Consider the following 17,330-nt stretch of genomic DNA (forward strand, 5'->3'; position numbering starts at 1 on the left):
GACTCAGGTATCCTTCTTTTAATCTATCCAAGCTAGGACTTTGCAGTACTTAAAGAAAGACTTAAATATTGAAGAAAATGAACTTCATTAAAATATGGCCATCTTTTAAGGAACAAAGAAAATCATTTAGTGCAGTATTGACCACAAAGTGTCAATCTATTATAGGTTCCTGAACAAAATCATTTTAGACCAGAATTCATGATAAAGGCTGAACGAAATAAAAAAGATAAAAATAAAAAACACTTAGCAGATTGTGAAGCTGGTAAAAGGATCCTGATGTACCAGGATCCCCTTGTCCTTATGCATAGTACTGTTTCAGCCATTTCCCGTTTATGGGTTCTGTCAGGACTGTCCCATATTCTTTGGTAAGGTAATAATACCCACTCTCATGAGCTACACTAATGATGTAGGGTCCTTCCCACTTTGGGGTGAACTTGGAAGGCCCAGGCAGGTTCCTCCTCACGTGTTCCGCCATCCTTAGTACTAATTGCCCTTCAGTGAACATTCTTGGGCGTACTGCTTGTGCATATGCTCTAGTCATTCTTTGCTGGTACCTCTGGCTTCTTTTCTTGGCCAGCTCTCTTTCTTCTTCTACCCCTTCCAAATCTGCTAGCCTCCTTTCATTGTTTGTGTTCTCACTTTCTCCTTGGCTTTCCTCCAGAACTACCCTTGGTGTAGGGATGACTAACTCCACGGGGCTGAGGGCCTCTGTTCCATAGACTAGGGAGAATGGGGAGAATCCTGTGGCTGTCTTTACAGAGCTCCTGCATGCCCAGAGCATATCTGCCAGATGATCATTCCATTTCCCTCCATACTCATGCTTCATTTTTTTAAGGATCTTCAACATTACCCTATTAGTAGCTTCAGCTTAGCCGTTTCCTTGTGGGTAGTATGGGGTAGATCTCCCATGCTTGATGTGGTATGCTTCAGTTAACCCCTTCATGTCTTTGTTTATGAATGGGGTTCCGTTGTCACTGATCAATCTTCTGGGGATCCTGAATCTCGTAATGATGTGGTTTCGAATGAAATTAGCTACGGCTGCTCCAGTGGCCTTTTTCAAAGGGATGGCCTCTACCCATTTTGTAAAGTACTCGGTGGCTGCCAGGATCCATATGTAACCGTTGGATGGAGGGTTTATAGGTCCTATGAGATCAAGCCCCCAAGTGTGAAAAGGTCATGATGTCGTCATATCCTGTAGAACATTTAGGTGAGTGTGAATTGCATCTCCCAGGACTTGGCAAGCATGACAGGTTTTGACCAGCTCCTCAGAGTCTCTTTTCATTGTTGGCCAGTAATATCCCAACAACAGTAATTGCTTATACAGCCTTCTCTTCCCCGGGTGACTTCCACAATCTCCAGAATGTACTTCCCTGACCACTTATCTAGCATCTTTTGGTCCTAGACACCTTAGGGGATCCCCATGGTATCCCTTTTTGAATAAGATGTCGTTTTGCAGGAAATACCTGCCCGCTAGCCTCTTAAGCTTGTGGGCTAGTTTTCTGTCGGTTGGTAGGATCCCCTGAGCCAGGTATCCTACGAAAGGAACCCGCCAATCTTCTGCAATAAACACCGCGTAGCTTTCTTCTTTATCTATTGCCAAATGACACTCCTGACATTTCTCCTGTATAATTGCTGCTTCTTTGTCCATATTTGGCCAGTAATATCTCATGCGCTGCATCCTTCTATATAGGCTAACTTTTTCTGCAATTCCACATGCTTGGGCATGTAATTCTTCTAGTTTCGACTTTCCTTCCTTCTCGGTGATACATCTGGACAATATTCCTCCTGGCAGCCTTCTATACAATTCTCCTTCTATCTAAGTGTAATCCATTAGTTCTTTAATATTCCCTCTAGGCCCTGCCTCCTTCATCTTTTCTTTGACTTCGTTCCTCCAATCCCACTGTTTGGACTCTCCAGGGTACATCCCTTGGAGGATCTTTACAATAGAATATTCTTGCCTTCCTATTTTTATCAGCGTATCTCTCCCATTAAATGGCATTTGGGATCCTAAGGTGGCGAGCGCATCAGCAAACCTGTTTTCACTTCTTTGAGTGTACTCTATGCTAAAGGTCTGAAATTCCAGCTCCAGCCTTTGTGCCCAAGTTCTGTAGGCTGCTAAGCTCTGTTCCCATAACGCGAAGTCACCTTTCACTTGGGAGATTACAAAATTGGAATCTCCCAACACTCTCATATGTTTCACTCCTATTCTAAGTGCTATAGTAAACCCAATTAAGTATGCCTCATATTCGGCTGCATTATTAGAGCACGAGAAACCAAGCTTGAAAGACAAGGGTATGATATCCCCATTTTCACAACTTAGTACAATTTCTACCCCATTTGAAGTTGCTGTAGCCGACCCGTCAAACCTCATGGTCCATTTCTTCCCTGGGATCTCCATTACTGCTACCTCACCAGGGATTTCTTCACTCAGCAGGCCTTCCTCCTTTCCTGGGAATTGAGCTAGCAAATCTACTATGGCCTGGCTTTTGACAGCCTTGAGAGTTCTCATGCCTATATCATATTGGGAGAGCAAAACTAGCCATTGTGCTATTCTTCCCATGAGCTGAGGCTGGTGCAGGAGTGCCTTTATGGGGTGGAACTTGGTCACCAAAAGGATTTGGTGAGCTGAGAAGTACCTCTTTAGCCTTTGGGACGCGTAAATGATCACTAGACAAGCTTTCTCTATTCTGGGGTACCTGGTCTCAGTATCCTTGAGTGTCCTGCTCACATAATATATAGGCTGCTCGTTTCCTTGGTCGTCTTCTTGTGCCAGCAAAGCTCCCATTGCTTGGGAGTTTGATGCTAAGTATAGTAGCAGAGGTCGCCCACGTACTGGTGCCTGGAGGGTGGGCAGATGATTCATGATGCCCTGAATTCTTTGAAAAGCTTCCTGCTGCTCCGTTCCCCAGGTAAAATCATTCCCCTTTTTCAACAGCTTGGATAGACCTGCTGTAGCTGAGGCCAAACCAGGCATAAATCTCCCAATATAGGAGACCCTTCCTAGGAAGCTTTTGAGTTCCCTAACAGTGGTTGGTCTTCTCATTATGGCGATAGCTGTGGCCTTGGCTGGATCCACACTTATGCCTTTGTGATGTACCAGGAACCCAAGGAACTTTCCAGCAGACACTCCAAAGGCGCATTTCATGGGGTTCATTCGTAACTTGTATTTCCTACATCTTTGAAAGACTTGCTCAAGTACTTGGAAATGTCCTATTCTGGTCTTTGACTTGACCATAATGTCATCTACATAATCTTCCATCTCCTCATGCATCATGTCATGGAAAATGGCTGTCATGGTCCGCTGATACGTAGCCCCCGCATTTTTGAGGCCAAAGGGCATTACAGTGTAGTAAAAGTTCCCAATCGGAGTTCTGAATGCCGTCTTCTCTACATCTTTGGCAGCCATGCGGATTTGGTTGTACCCACTATATCCATCCATAAATGAGAACATTGAGCTTCCTGCAGCTGAATCTACAAGGAGGTCAATATTGGGCAAGGGGAATTCATCTTTAGGGCATGCCTTATTCAAGTTGCGAAAATCGACACAGCAGCAGATCTAACCATTTTTCTTCTTCACAGGTACAATGTTGGAAAGCCATTTTGGGTGTTGGATAGGTTTGATAAAACCAGCCGTTAGCAACTTTTTTACCTCTTGAACTATTTGAGCTTCTACCTCAGTGTGGAAGACCCTAGCTGGTTGAACTACTGGCCTCATCCCTGGGTCCACATTAAGAGAATGGACTACCAATCCTGGGTCTAAACCAGGCATCTCATCATAGGTCCATGCGAACACATCTCTGTATTTTCGAAGCAAGGTTACCAGTTGTTCCCTTTCTTGAGCCACCAATTGACTGCTAATGAAGACAGGCTTTCGGGATCCCGATTCTGTTCCCAAGTCTATTTCCTTTAACTCTTCTTCGGGCTGAATCTGAGCCTCTTTAACTGGTTCTTCTGGAATTTCTTCTTGGGTCATCATGCAGCTTGGTGGTCCGAGACCTTCCTGCAGAATGCATTCGGGTCCCGCGCACCTTCACAAACGGTAGATTAGTCTCCCTCCGGGTTCCCGTACCACCACACATTCTCAGGATCCTGAAAAGCTAGGCTCCCTTTTTTGTCTTTTTCTTTTTAGAAGGTCCTTCAGGTCCCGGGTGCCCCTTCCTCCTTCTTCTTCTTCTAGGATGGGTGCCCCTGGGGTCCCTGGAGCGGGGCTCTCATCATCTAGCTCAAATTCATCATAGAACATTGTTTCTGCGAAGTTCACTTCTCCCTGGCTGAAAGGATTATGGTTGGCAGGGATCCATATGGGCCTCCCGTTTAGTCTCCCTTTAATGCATTGGTGGAACGTGGATGGAATAAGGTGATGTTTATGAAGCCATGGGCGTCCTAGCAACACATGATAAGAGACTTCTGTATTAATCACATGGAACCTTGTCAGGGCTACTATTGGCCCTACCCTTAAGGCTAGCTGTACGTATCCTTTTGTTGATTCTACTGATCCTCCAAATCCTGTTATTTCCATGGGAGCCCCCAGGATCCTTCTGTCAACTAAGCCCACAGCTTCCAGGATACTCAAGGCTATGAGATTGAGCGATGCTCCTGTGTCCACCAGTGCTCTTCTGACTTGAATGCCGTTTATGGTGGCCATTAGATAAAGGGGTCTACGGTGGTCTGGGTGCTCAAGATCCATGTCTTCATCAATGAAGGTTATTGCATTGGTTGTCTCCAGGAAAGCTCGACTAGCATGTGACTCTGCTGTAAAGCATTCCATCCCTGAATCTGCTGCTATGCTCATGAGAGACTCTGTGGCCACTCTTCTTGCTTCTGGTCCGAATCCTAATTGATTGAATAGTGACCTAAACTTGGGATTCTTCTGGAGGGTCCTGACTGTGCTCGGGTGGAAGGATCCTTCAGATTCTCCTGCTTCTGCCTGGTTCCCATGTATTACTACTGCTACCACTCCTTTCCCTTTGTGGTTAGGCAAGGGGTTCCTCTGCACTTCTGGCTCCTTCTGAGTGAGTTCCAGGGTTCTTTCCCTCAACTTTTTGTGGAAGAGTCTGCGAAGGCTCCAGCAATCCTTGGTGGAGTACTTGACATAATTATGGATTCTGCAAAATAAAGGGTTCTTCCTTTCTTCTTCAGTTGGTGGTCTGGACACAATGAATGGCCTAACAACTCCATCTCCGATCCATTTATCTAAGACATGGCTTAATTCTTCAGCTGTACATGGGATCACTGGTGGTTCCTTGAACACCTTCCCATCTGGTCTCTTCCTTTTTTCTCCTACTGATGCTGTCATAGCTTGGGACACGGGCAACCTTTTTGTCCTCATGGTTTGTGCCATCCATCTAGTTCTTTGTAGCAAATCAGCAAACTGCGTGATACATAGGTTTTCAAAGTTGAGCCTGTAATTAAAAAGCATGTTGGCTACACAGGTTTCCACGAGCTCCTTCTCTTCGTGGTCCCCATAGCAGTCTAAGGACACGTCTTCAAATCTTTTAATGAACTGGACGGGATCCTCTCCAGGTCTCTGCCTCACCATTTGCAGGTTCTGGAAAGTGATCTTGTCTTCACCAGGATAGTATTTGGCGCAGAATTTTTCCATCATCTCATCCTAGGTTTTGATGGACCCGGGTCTCAACATGGTGTACCAAGTGTACGCCCTATCCACTAAGGATTTGGCGAATTCCCTTAAACATAATTCTCTGTCTCCTGCATAGGGGCCCATAATGTGGATAAACCTACTCACATGTTCCACAGCACTTCTATTTCTTCCATCGAAAGGATGGAACTTTGGGGGTTCGTACCCCTTAGGATATGGTTTGCCAAGAAGTTCTGGAGGGAACGGGGGATCCCGAGAGAATTGCTTGGGGATCCCCGAGAGTTTTTCCCTTTCTTGCTCCAGGAGGGCATTGACATCTGCCAATGTTAGGTATTGAGGGTTGGCTCTTCCTCCCACTGCTGACCCTCGTTCTGGCTGCGTTCCATCTTGGTGACCAGTAGGGGGAACATTGTCTCTGATTTCCTGTGTCCTGCCTTCTTTGAGAATACGAACTTCTTGCACCAGATCTTTCAACATTGCTGTCATCCTGGCCATGAGGTCTGGTTCCTGTCTTATGTGTCTTTGTTCTGACACAACCTCCTGTTCTATCAGGGGTATCCCGCCTCCTCGCTTGGAAGCTACCTCGTTTTCTCCTACGGGCTCAGAGGCCATAGGTGGCACATTAGTTCCTTTGCTGTTTCTTTGTCTTAGAGGCATACTTTGTGAAGGGATTGCTTCTTCCCTCTTCTTTGCCCAATCCCCAACGGAGTCGCCAAAATGTGAGAGTGCCTTTTTTGCAACACTCAGGCCCAAGAATCCCGGGCCTAAATAAAAGGTTTGGTGAACCGGGCCTTGACTCACCGCAGCTAACAAGCTGTTTAAGAATCAAGTGATATGCAGAGGATGCTCCTGACAATAAAAGAAAATGACAAGCAAGGATATTTGTATTGAAGAATGCCAAAAAACAACAAGGTAAGTTCAAAAGGAAAATAAGCAGGATTAGCAAAATGGTATAAAACAAATGCTAAGGGGATCCTGGGATTAATGAGACATATTTCATTAATACATTGTCTATGAAATTACAGAGAGCTCACTAGGACGTGATACAAGGTTCAATCAAGTTCAAAAATTGCAGTCTTGAATGGCTACTTCAGCCTTCAAAACTTGCAAAGTTTGATTCTCTTTGAATTCGAGTATGTGCAATAGTGGCTTTTACAGGATACCGAGAAGCAATGTTCGTTTTCCCTTTAACGTTTTCTTTCTCCTCACTACAGATTTACTTATCGTTTTCTTTTTTTGAAAAATCTCTTCTTTTTCTCTCTGTTTTCGTTGCCCCTTCATCGCAACCCATCCCTTCCTTTTATAATGGAGTTCTAGTCTTCCCGGGGAACCGTTGGTTCCCCTGTTTTGCTGTCTTGCGAACAGAGCACGTTCAGTCCCTGTCACTCAATAAGTCCATTTCCCGTTTTTCTCATTCTTTCTTTCTTTCAGTTCTGATCTTTTGAAAGTTTCCTGGTCGATCACCTTCTTTGGGACGTGCTGAGGTATGCCCTTCTCGGCATCCCCGTTTCTTTGACAGTTTCCACTTTTCCCTTTTCTTTCCCGTCTGGGCGGAATCCTGTTCTGCCAATTTGAAAGCCGCTTGTTATTATTCTTTCTTTTGTGCTTCCCTATTCTAGTTCCCCGAGGTTCTCTTTTGTCTGTTGCCATGAGAGGTCGTTGGGTTCTACTGGCGTTTTTTGCTTTTTTGTCCTAGTCTTCCTTTGTCTTTGTGCTTGAAAGGATCCGCGTCTCTTGATGGTTGCTGAGGATCCTGACCTTTTATCCCTTGCCGTGGCTCTCTCTCCTTTTTTATCTTTTGGATGCTTCTTTGCCTGGGCTTCAAGCTTCCTGGGCTTTTTATTCCTCCATGGTTCTCTTGCATCTGTGACTTTGGGCTTAGCTTGATTCTTCTTTAATTTTGGGCTTGGCTCATCCTTTTGGGCCTCTTTCATTAGGATCCTTTTCAGACCTCAACAATAGTTAAATTTAGTCTTTGATCTCCATGGTATCTTTTTTTTTTATGGGTATTGGCTGAGTTAGTTGGTTTACCACGTGTACCTATTTGATTAGTTGGTAATCTATAATGGCTAACTATGTTTCTCCTCATTCAAAAGAGGGATACATACACTTAATGTATGGTATATTTTCTCACATAGGGGTATACCCCATAAGTGTGGCTTGGATAGTACATCAATGTACTAATCAAGAGTTTAATAAGAAAACTTGCAGTTTCTTCTTAGCTTGCCTTTAATTTTAGCACGGGTCTGCAATTAGTTTCAAGTTCCAATAATTGTGAAACAAAATCATAAATAAATTTCATGTTTACCATTACAATCATTTAATATTGGTCCCACTTCATTGGTGCCAACATTACCACGATTTATTTTTGGTCCCACTGGACTGGTGAGGAAGATATAGACAGGACATAAAGATTGAATTTTTGCACCACAAAATGTTCCTGCCAAGAATTTTCGCCTTCATTTCCAACTTCGAAGTCCTGCATGACATTGAGTCAACATAAAACAATTTCCTTTACCCTTCTGGACTATCCCCCTAAGAAAAAAACTCTGTAATTGTTGTACAAGTTACATTGTTTTACTCGCAAAGAAACCAAATAAGCAAATATGGCAGACACTTTCTGCTAGAGAGTCCCTTAATGTACCATCTGATGCTTCTAATCCAGATATTGCAAATTTCTTACTGTCAAAGAATGTTGTTTTTACTATGGAAATCCTTTGTCATAAGCTAGGGTCAGGGCCGGCTCAACAATTTTGGGGGTCTTAGGCAAAATTTTAAAGAGGCCTTTTTATAAATAAATATTAATAAAATAATATATATATATGTGTATTAAAAAATTTTATTTAAAATCTATTTTTCTTGCTTTTTGAGATGCAAAATTACTAATTAAGTTTTTATATTTAAGTTTCTCTAACATTTCTTTTTCAATTGATAATATAGCTAATCCACTTAATCTTTATTAGGACTATTTTCATTATTCTCTTTTTGTAGTATAATTTCATTATCTTCCAACTCTTTTTGATGAGTTTCTTGTTCATTTGTAATATTTTCACCCAAACTTTCTATTGTGTGTTTTTTTTTTTTTTTTTTTAACACTAGTAACAAATTTATCCATAGATCCTTTTTCAGATTCAATTTGTTTTTCAATTTTTCTCTTTTTTAGAAGTTTTTCATATCTGGATAAATATTTTCTAGTAGACATTTATAATGAGAAAATATTTATAGATAAATAAAATACAATTTATAATTAAAAATAATAATTTAACTAAAAATAAAATTTAAAGTATAGAATAATAGAACCTGATTATTGTAACTTTTCTAAAGCCATGACCATTGTAAAGTTTATACCTGCACAAATAAAAATTAATTTAATACATGATTTAATAAATTAGTGTCACTATAATTTAAATGAGTTGATATAATACTCATCAAATTATTAATTGTTATAATAATCTATAATAATAGATAAAGTGTAACATTAAAAAAAAAAAAAAAGTGTGAGAACCATCCGGGCTATACTCCACTACATCATATATTCCTATGGCTAAGATTTAAAGAAAAAAGATGTCCTATCAGTATCAAATATATGGCAGAAAAAGGTCTAAAGAGGGGTAGATTAGAAGAGCCATAGCAAAAAAAGGCATCCATCCCATCCCATCAAACAACTATACAGTGCAGTGAAAGTGTGAAGCAAACTAAAATATATATAATTTAAGTTAAAGGAATAGACCTGAGTATTTATTTTCGGTAAGACAGAGAATCTGAGAAAGAGGGAAGAGCTGAAGAAGAAGAAGAATACCTCTTTGTGACCGCCGATTGGTACGCTGGAATCAACAAAGAAAAATTTCAAGGTAGACTGACTGACTGAGTTGATGGAAAAAGATCAAGAATCAAGATGAAGATGAAGATGAAGAAAAGAAAGGTAAGACCGTAAAAATATAGATGGAGAGGCAGAGAGATAGAGAGATGAAAGGTTTTTCTTTTGTTTTTTAAATTTATAATCTCTATTTCAGCATATTTCAAGACAATTATGTTGTATTATTAATGAATTTGTTTGCTATTAATTTTGATTTTAACATATTTCAAGAATAAGTTTATAAATTTGGCTCCTAGAATTTAATTTTGTTAGCTGAAGTTTGACTTCTTTTTTTTCCTTTTTAATTTTTTGCGTTTTAAGATACAATGAGATTTTTTTTTAATGTATTTTATTGACCAATAAAAATGCTTAAATTTTTTTTAACTAAAATATATAAATAAATATATTATATATATAATTTTTTTTTTTACAAATGGGGGCGTAGGGCCTTAGGCGATTGCATTAATTGTATCACCTATTGAGCCGGCCTTGGCTAGGGTATTTGTTAACCATTATATGCCATTCTGAATTTTTAATGATATTGGCTATGAAAGTGATATAATCATGTCCTTTTGGATTTTAACTAGGTTGTTGAATATGTCCCAATCAAAGTGTTCGACTGAAGAGGCCTTGTAACATAGGTTAGCTTCGGATGTATACATCAGTCGGAGGGTATCAATGTAATTTTACAACTAAACAGATGTGTAAAGTGTAATTGAAGGATATATGTATGCAGCCACCCTAAATTTTTATTTTCGATTGAAAGTTTATGGTTATGGTGGCTAGCTACTTTGAACTTCTAAATCAATAAGTTTAATGACACTAAGACAATAATTTTCACAACTACTAAGGTGACATGTTGTGATTAATGCACAATAAAAGTAATGTCTGTAGCGGACCATATAATATTGATGTTGCACCACCCATAGCACCATCACAAATTGTAAAATAAGTTTTTAAAAAATTGTCCCTATCATTACTCGTGTATAGAATATCTAGAGGTTGTTATGTCTTCAAGATGATTCTTTGAAAGACATTACTAGATAGGGAAATTTAGGGTAATTGTGAATTTTTCATCTATATACCCTAGCCAAGATATTTCTTAGAGAATTAAGGGCATTTGCTGTGATATTAATTTCTGTTATACTCACAAACCCCTCTGTGCTCCGTTATTGAACAATGTAGTTTGGCTCTTTTGATTTGGGCTGTGGCCCTCCCTGTTTTGAATTTGTAATTATTGTGGAGTTCAACAGAGCCCCTTGTAATTCTCCTTAGTGAATAAAATTTTCCAGTTCATCACAAAAAGAAACCGATTTCAATATACCAATGGTCCATTAGGTTCAATAGACGTACTTTCACCTGGTGTAAACAATATATCTCGCATTGAGTTTAAAGTAAAAATTTAGTCAAAACAGTTGTGCAAAAACGTGTTACACTATGATACTGCCATTTTTATAGATAGCTATTATATAATTATTTTCTATGGATATTGTTTTTCAATGTTTAGCAATCATTTTGGAATTTGTGTGAACCAGACATGAAAATCTACAATTTTAACTCAAAAGGCATTCTTTCTATTTACTTCTGGAATAAGAATTATGATTCCAAAACGGATTATGAATTAGGAATTGTTGTATTAGCAGGAAAAAAAGAAAAAAAAGAAAAGAAAAAATAATAGAATTCTTCCCTCAAGCAGATTAATGAACTCTGAGAAAGTGTGATTGATCGTGAGTGGTAGTAGAAAAAAAGGTGATAGGTTTATGTGAAAGTGTTTTTCCATCACTTAAGTTTATCATTTCAACAAGTTGTAATAAATGGTGTAATCTTAGAAGAGCTCATGAACTTTAACCAACATTTTAGAAAGAAGTACGGAAATAAGCTAAGGTGATAGTACTAGCTAAGACAAACATTGTCCACGAGAAGTATAATCTCAATACACATCACAGGTGCAATTCCAAAACGCACGGTTGCTTTCCATGTTATTGTTGATTATTTTGTATATTGTCTCTATATTACTCAGGCCATCTGAGGTGCAATTCCAGAACACACGGTTGCTTTCCATGTTATTGTTGATTATTTTGTATATTGTTCAAGGTTGTCGATTCCATACCATACCGGCCGGTACGGTCGGCATATACCGTACCGGCCAGCAATCCGGTACGCTTGACCCCCCTGTTTCGTACCGGAAAAAATACCGGACGTATCGGCCAATTTCGGGCAATACCGGCCGGTACAGAAAAAGGTTTTTTTTTTTTTTTTTTTTTTTTTAAGTTTTGTAATTTTTGAATTTTTGTTAGGACAGAATGGTAATTTATTTGCATTAACTTATTAGTATTATTTGTTTTCTTAGTATGCAATGGTAACTTTTAAGCTTTCTATTTTATTTTTTTCCCTTTAAATTGATACTAAAGTCTAAAACCATGAATGATTAGTTCTGAATTGAGAAAATATTTTATGGTAAACTTTTATATTTATTATAATATATATATACACAGACACATACATATATATATATATATATATAAAATAGCGGTAAATCCGAAACGGTACACCGGTATTGACCGGTATCCGAAATATATCGTACCGATAGCCAAACCGATATGGCCTCCGGTACGGTATTGACATCCTTAATATTGTCCCTATATTACCTTTAGCCTTTTTTTGAATCCCAATTTCACCCAAATCTCTAAAAAAAATATAGTTAGAAAAGAGACTCACTAGCGGAGTTGGGGAATTGGAAGTGGTGGCATGGTGAAGGAGATCATTGGAGATGGAAGGTCAGATTGGAGTCGTGGAGGCTGAGGCTTGATTTGTGGGTTTAGTTGAGGATGTCATGGTGGGGTTATGTGTGAGAGTGAAAACTAAGGTCTGTAACTATGGCATGGTGAAGCAGACATGGCAAAATGGGCGGGTCGAGTTGGGTTGGGTTCGGGTTGGGTCAATCAGGTTTGCGGGTTAAACGGGTCGCGGGTCAAAATAGGTCATTTTTAAAACGGGTTGCGGGTCAATCAAGTTGCGGGTCGGATTGACCTGTATTTTTCAAAAAAACTTTTTTTTTTTCAACTACAAAAACAAATCAATGACAACTTGTTTAGAGAGAATGAATAAAATCAATTAAGGAAATGAATTGCACTTAATGCCACTTGTTAATATCCTTCAAATTCTAATAGTTTTGAGCATAACAAAAATTATTTATAATCATAAATTCATGATGGAAAAAGTCTTCAATGTTAATAGTTAATTGGCAAAATGCATATAATTACAAGTTTACAACTTCAAAAAGTGATAGATCTTAAAACAAACAAAACAAATAAGCTAGCAAAGTAGCAAAACATCTTAATCAACTTTACTAATGATGCAAAAGTCAATAAAGCCTGCAAATTTGAATATCGGTCTTGCACTAGTATATAGAAAATCCACCCAGTAGTTGCTAGCAAGACAGCTTAATCAACTTTAAAGACCACCAAAACAGAATGGGTGTTAAAGCCACCTAGTAGTAGCTAGTAAGCTAGAGTTTGCTTTTACATTCAAACTCCTTTATCAGAGAAGTATTTGCATACTTAGATCATAGGACACCACTTCACATGAGGACAATACTTCTATACATACTAGTGCCACCAAAGAGAGTGGCAATGAATCAAGAAAGAAATAAACATATCTAACCATTATATATGAATCACGACCTATCCTTATCAATAAGTCTAGCGCCAGTACAAGTTCAGATTCTTGCTCTGTAAAAATTTAAATACATAATTAGCACGGAAAATCAAGATATTTAAAATAAATGTTTGATTTTTTTGTAGAAAGGTAAGTAATTCACACACATGATAGCAAACTTGTAAACTTGTAAAAAGTATATTTTAAGTTTATATCACTAATAATATCATTCCCACAAAAGAAAAAAAAAATACTACATGTCATGGACCATATCAAGTTATTGGTCTTTTTAAGTGCACACGTTCCCTTTGCATTTAAAATAATAGTAAAGTTAGATTACTTAGAAAGATAAACATAACAAAAAAAGATTTAAAAATAAACATAACATATTAAGTAAAGAAGAATAAGTAAATATTTTATAAGAATTAAATCTCAATCTTAATCTACTCAACATTGATAGCAGATTCAGCATTGCAAATATTCATACTTGCAAATGGCAAAGGCACAATCACATAAAGAGAAAAGAGTAGAGGGTAGAGGAGGAGAAAAGCTGAAAGGGAAGAGCCGGAGGCACAACTCAAGCTTTGTGTGAAAGTTAAAGTGAAACTGAAAAAGTGTGGTCTGTGTTTGTCACGTGAGGAACTGAGGAAGTTAAGGGTATGTTTGGTAATTGCTTTTTCTCCTCATTTTATGTTTCCAAGAATAACTTTCTATTTTTGAGACTAAAAAACTTGTTTGGCAACCCAAAAAGGACAAAAAACAAAAACGGTTCTCAAAACTTAATTTGTAAAAGAAACTAAAAACATGCAAAAGACTGTTTTTAGTTTGTAATTTTCAAAAGTCAATGAATAAAGACATTTAATTTAATTAATATATCTCATTTAATGAGTTAGTATTAGAGTTCAAAACCTAATAACAACATATTTTACTATTTTCTATTTTTTAAAAAAAATTATCTTTTTAATTCAAACTAACCAAACATTTTTTGATTTCAAAAATACAAGAAAATAGTTTTTTCTTTATATTCTCAAAAGTAAGTTTTTGAAAATAAAAAATAAAAATTGTTATCAAACATAACCTAAGCTTTGGCTTTTTTGTGGTTTGTCAATTGTCATATTTCACACTTTCACATGTTTGTGAGTCTGTGACTTTGGTTTTGGAGTTGCACTGCAGCTAGTCAAATGACTTAAGTTGTATGAGTTGCACTACACGTTTGTGGTTTTTTTTTTTTTTTATAATTTTTTTTAAATGGTTGTCTTGTTTGAGTTGTCTCATTCTCATGATGTTGGTGAAGCTTAGCTCTTTGTGAAGCTCAAATAGTGCCATTGACTTGTCTTGTCAATTGTTTATATAATTATATTAAAAATCTATTGACTATTAGTTCTTTTACTTTGTGCTCCATGCACCTAGTATTAGGACGTAATTTAAATATTTTTTTAATAAATTTTTTTTAATGGGTCAGGTCACGAGTTATCGGGGTTGGGTCAGGTTACGGGTCAACCTGTTTTTACTTCGGGTAAAAAAAAATCGGGTTCAGGCCAGGTCAGAAAATTCTGACCCGCTTTGCCATGTTTAGTGAAGCTTATGTTAATTTCGTGGCTTGGTGGTACAATACTGAGACCCGGGTGGATGCGTGTGGAGGAAAGTGAAGAAAAGGAAAAATAAGAAGATAAGGAAGAAGTGAATGAGTGAATGAGGGGAAAAAAAAGAAAGAAAGAAAGAAAGAGATATGTGGAAGACATGCATTCAAGTAAAAAAAAAAAAAGTGGAAGACATGCATTGAAGCAAATAAAATTTTAAATTACAAAAATTTAAAAGAAAAAAAAAATATAGCACTACAAATTATTTTACAACTTTTTTCTTACAATTGTAATGTGGTAGTATGTGAGTGGTAAAGAAAAAATTGTGGGTTTATGTATAAGTAGTAGGCAACCACTCATAGTATGCCACTAAATAATTGTAACAAAAAAGTTGTAAAATAATTTGTAGTGCTAAAACCACTCATTTAAAACATAAGTGTTAAGAAAATTTTATTTAAATTATTGGATTTTAACTTTTAAGATAATAATTTTGTATTAAAAAAATGATAAATCCACATACTTTTTAACAATTTTTTATATTAAGAGAATCATTTATTATTATTATTAAACCATTAATAATAATTAAAAAAAAAAACCACAAGTATGAATTCTTAAAAAATAAAAATAAAAGAACACAAATATGAAGAATTCCTTCCGTGTATTGTCCTTTTTGTTAATTTATATTCCAAATCCCAATACTGATAAGTATTTACTAAACACTCAACTTTTTCAAAAAACACTTTTTAACCATTTTTATCAAATACTCTACTTTAAAAAAAAAACATAATTTCATACCGCACTATCTAAAACTACTATTTTTTTTATAAAGCACTTTTTAAAAAGCTGAACCAAACTCACCCTTAGTTGTTTGGCCTATAATTTTTGTTTTTTTGTTTTTTGTTTTTTTTTGGGATAAAAAAGGCGATGCATTAACAAAATTAAAGAGTTACATCCATGTCATGACAGATCTTGTTAACATACAAACCATTCCTATCATCTTGAAAAACATGCAAAACATCCACAGGCAGACTAAGATAATTAACTAGATCTAACTCCTGCTCCACTCCCATTTTCGCTAGCAGGTCTGCCCATCAGTTAGCTTGTTGATAACAATGCTTGATCTGAATTTGCTGGAAACGTGTCACCAGCTGCCTACAATCATCCAATATTGGAGATATAACGTTGTTAATGTAATTAGAATTTCTTAGGACTTCTACCACCACTTTAGCATCTAGCTCGACAACAAGGCAAGGTATATTTAAAGAATAACACAGATTAAGCCCATCCCTTAGGCCCCAAAGTTCAACTGCAAAACTACTTGTTGCCCCTACATGCCTTGTGAAACTCGCTACCCAATTCCCATGTTCATCTCTAACAACACCACCATAACCCGCTTGTCTAGAACTAACCATAAAAGATCCATTAGTATTCAACTTCTTCCAATCCACTGCTAGCCTCTCCCACTTGATGCTTCTAACCACAACTCGGATTGTGTTTCTAGGAGAAGATACATAACACATTAACTCCATGGCTTGGTTAATAACCTTAGTTGATAGCTTAGGATTTTGGCTTTTTCTCTTGAAGACAAACATGTTTCTACTTTTCCATAAATTCCTCACCACTATTGGGAAAATAACATTCCATGGAAGATTCCCTTGGATGCAGCTTTTACTTACTTTACCATTAATCTTAAGCCAATCTTGCAAGTTGCTTGTCTAAAAAGCTCAGTCTGTCACCTGAACTCCCAGCAGCCTCCACACTGCTTTGGTCTTAGGGCAATCCCTAAGGGCATGTATAATTGATTCGGGGTCCCTTTGATAGATTGGACCTAATTCCTCCTCAACCACTCCTCTTCTCGCAAGGCAAACCTAGACCCCTATGCTTTCATGAGCACATATCCATAGGAAGATCTTGATTTAGGGCAAGGTTCCAAATCCACCTAATATCAAGAGAAACCAAATTAGCTTCTGTTCCCATGGCAATTGAGTAGGCACTCCTTAAGTCAAAGGTGCCCTTCGGATTGCCCATCCAAGAATTTCTATCCCTTCCTCTACTAGTGAATGGTGTAGGTATGGCCTGTATCGATGATTTTATATCCAAGGGTAAATCAAATGGAATTTGAATCCAATCCCAACCTGTATCCGTTAGAACATCCTTGATTTCCAAGTGGGTTGCTTCTTGAGTTAGTGGCCCTTAAATCAGTTGATGGAGAGGACCTTTACTCATCCAATTGCTTGCCAAAAGCTAATATTGCTATCTCTACTAATCATCATCAAACTGCCTTTACTAAAAGTCTCCCTACCTCTTTTTATGGCTGTCCAAACCGGGGAGCATGGCAATCTGTCCGGGTTGATAACTGCTCCAAACAGATTTGCTTCCGCATCATTTGATAATTCAAATTGTAAAATAACTTCTGCACCGTTTACATATTTTTATAGACACAACTTGAATTTTATAGTCTGAAAACTAGAAATGGATTGGGCAAAACAAAAAATAGACAAACAAACAAGCTAGAAATGTAAATCCCAACTGTAAAAAATAACAAATGGCAAACTACAAAGGAGAAATTGACATAACCAACTGAAGAATGGAGTAAATTAAAGAAACCATGATTTCTTTGAATGTTATTTTCAATAAC

The sequence above is a fragment of the Quercus robur genome, chromosome 11, assembly GCF_932294415.1.
Source record: "Quercus robur chromosome 11, dhQueRobu3.1, whole genome shotgun sequence".
Classification (NCBI taxonomy): domain Eukaryota; kingdom Viridiplantae; phylum Streptophyta; class Magnoliopsida; order Fagales; family Fagaceae; genus Quercus; species Quercus robur.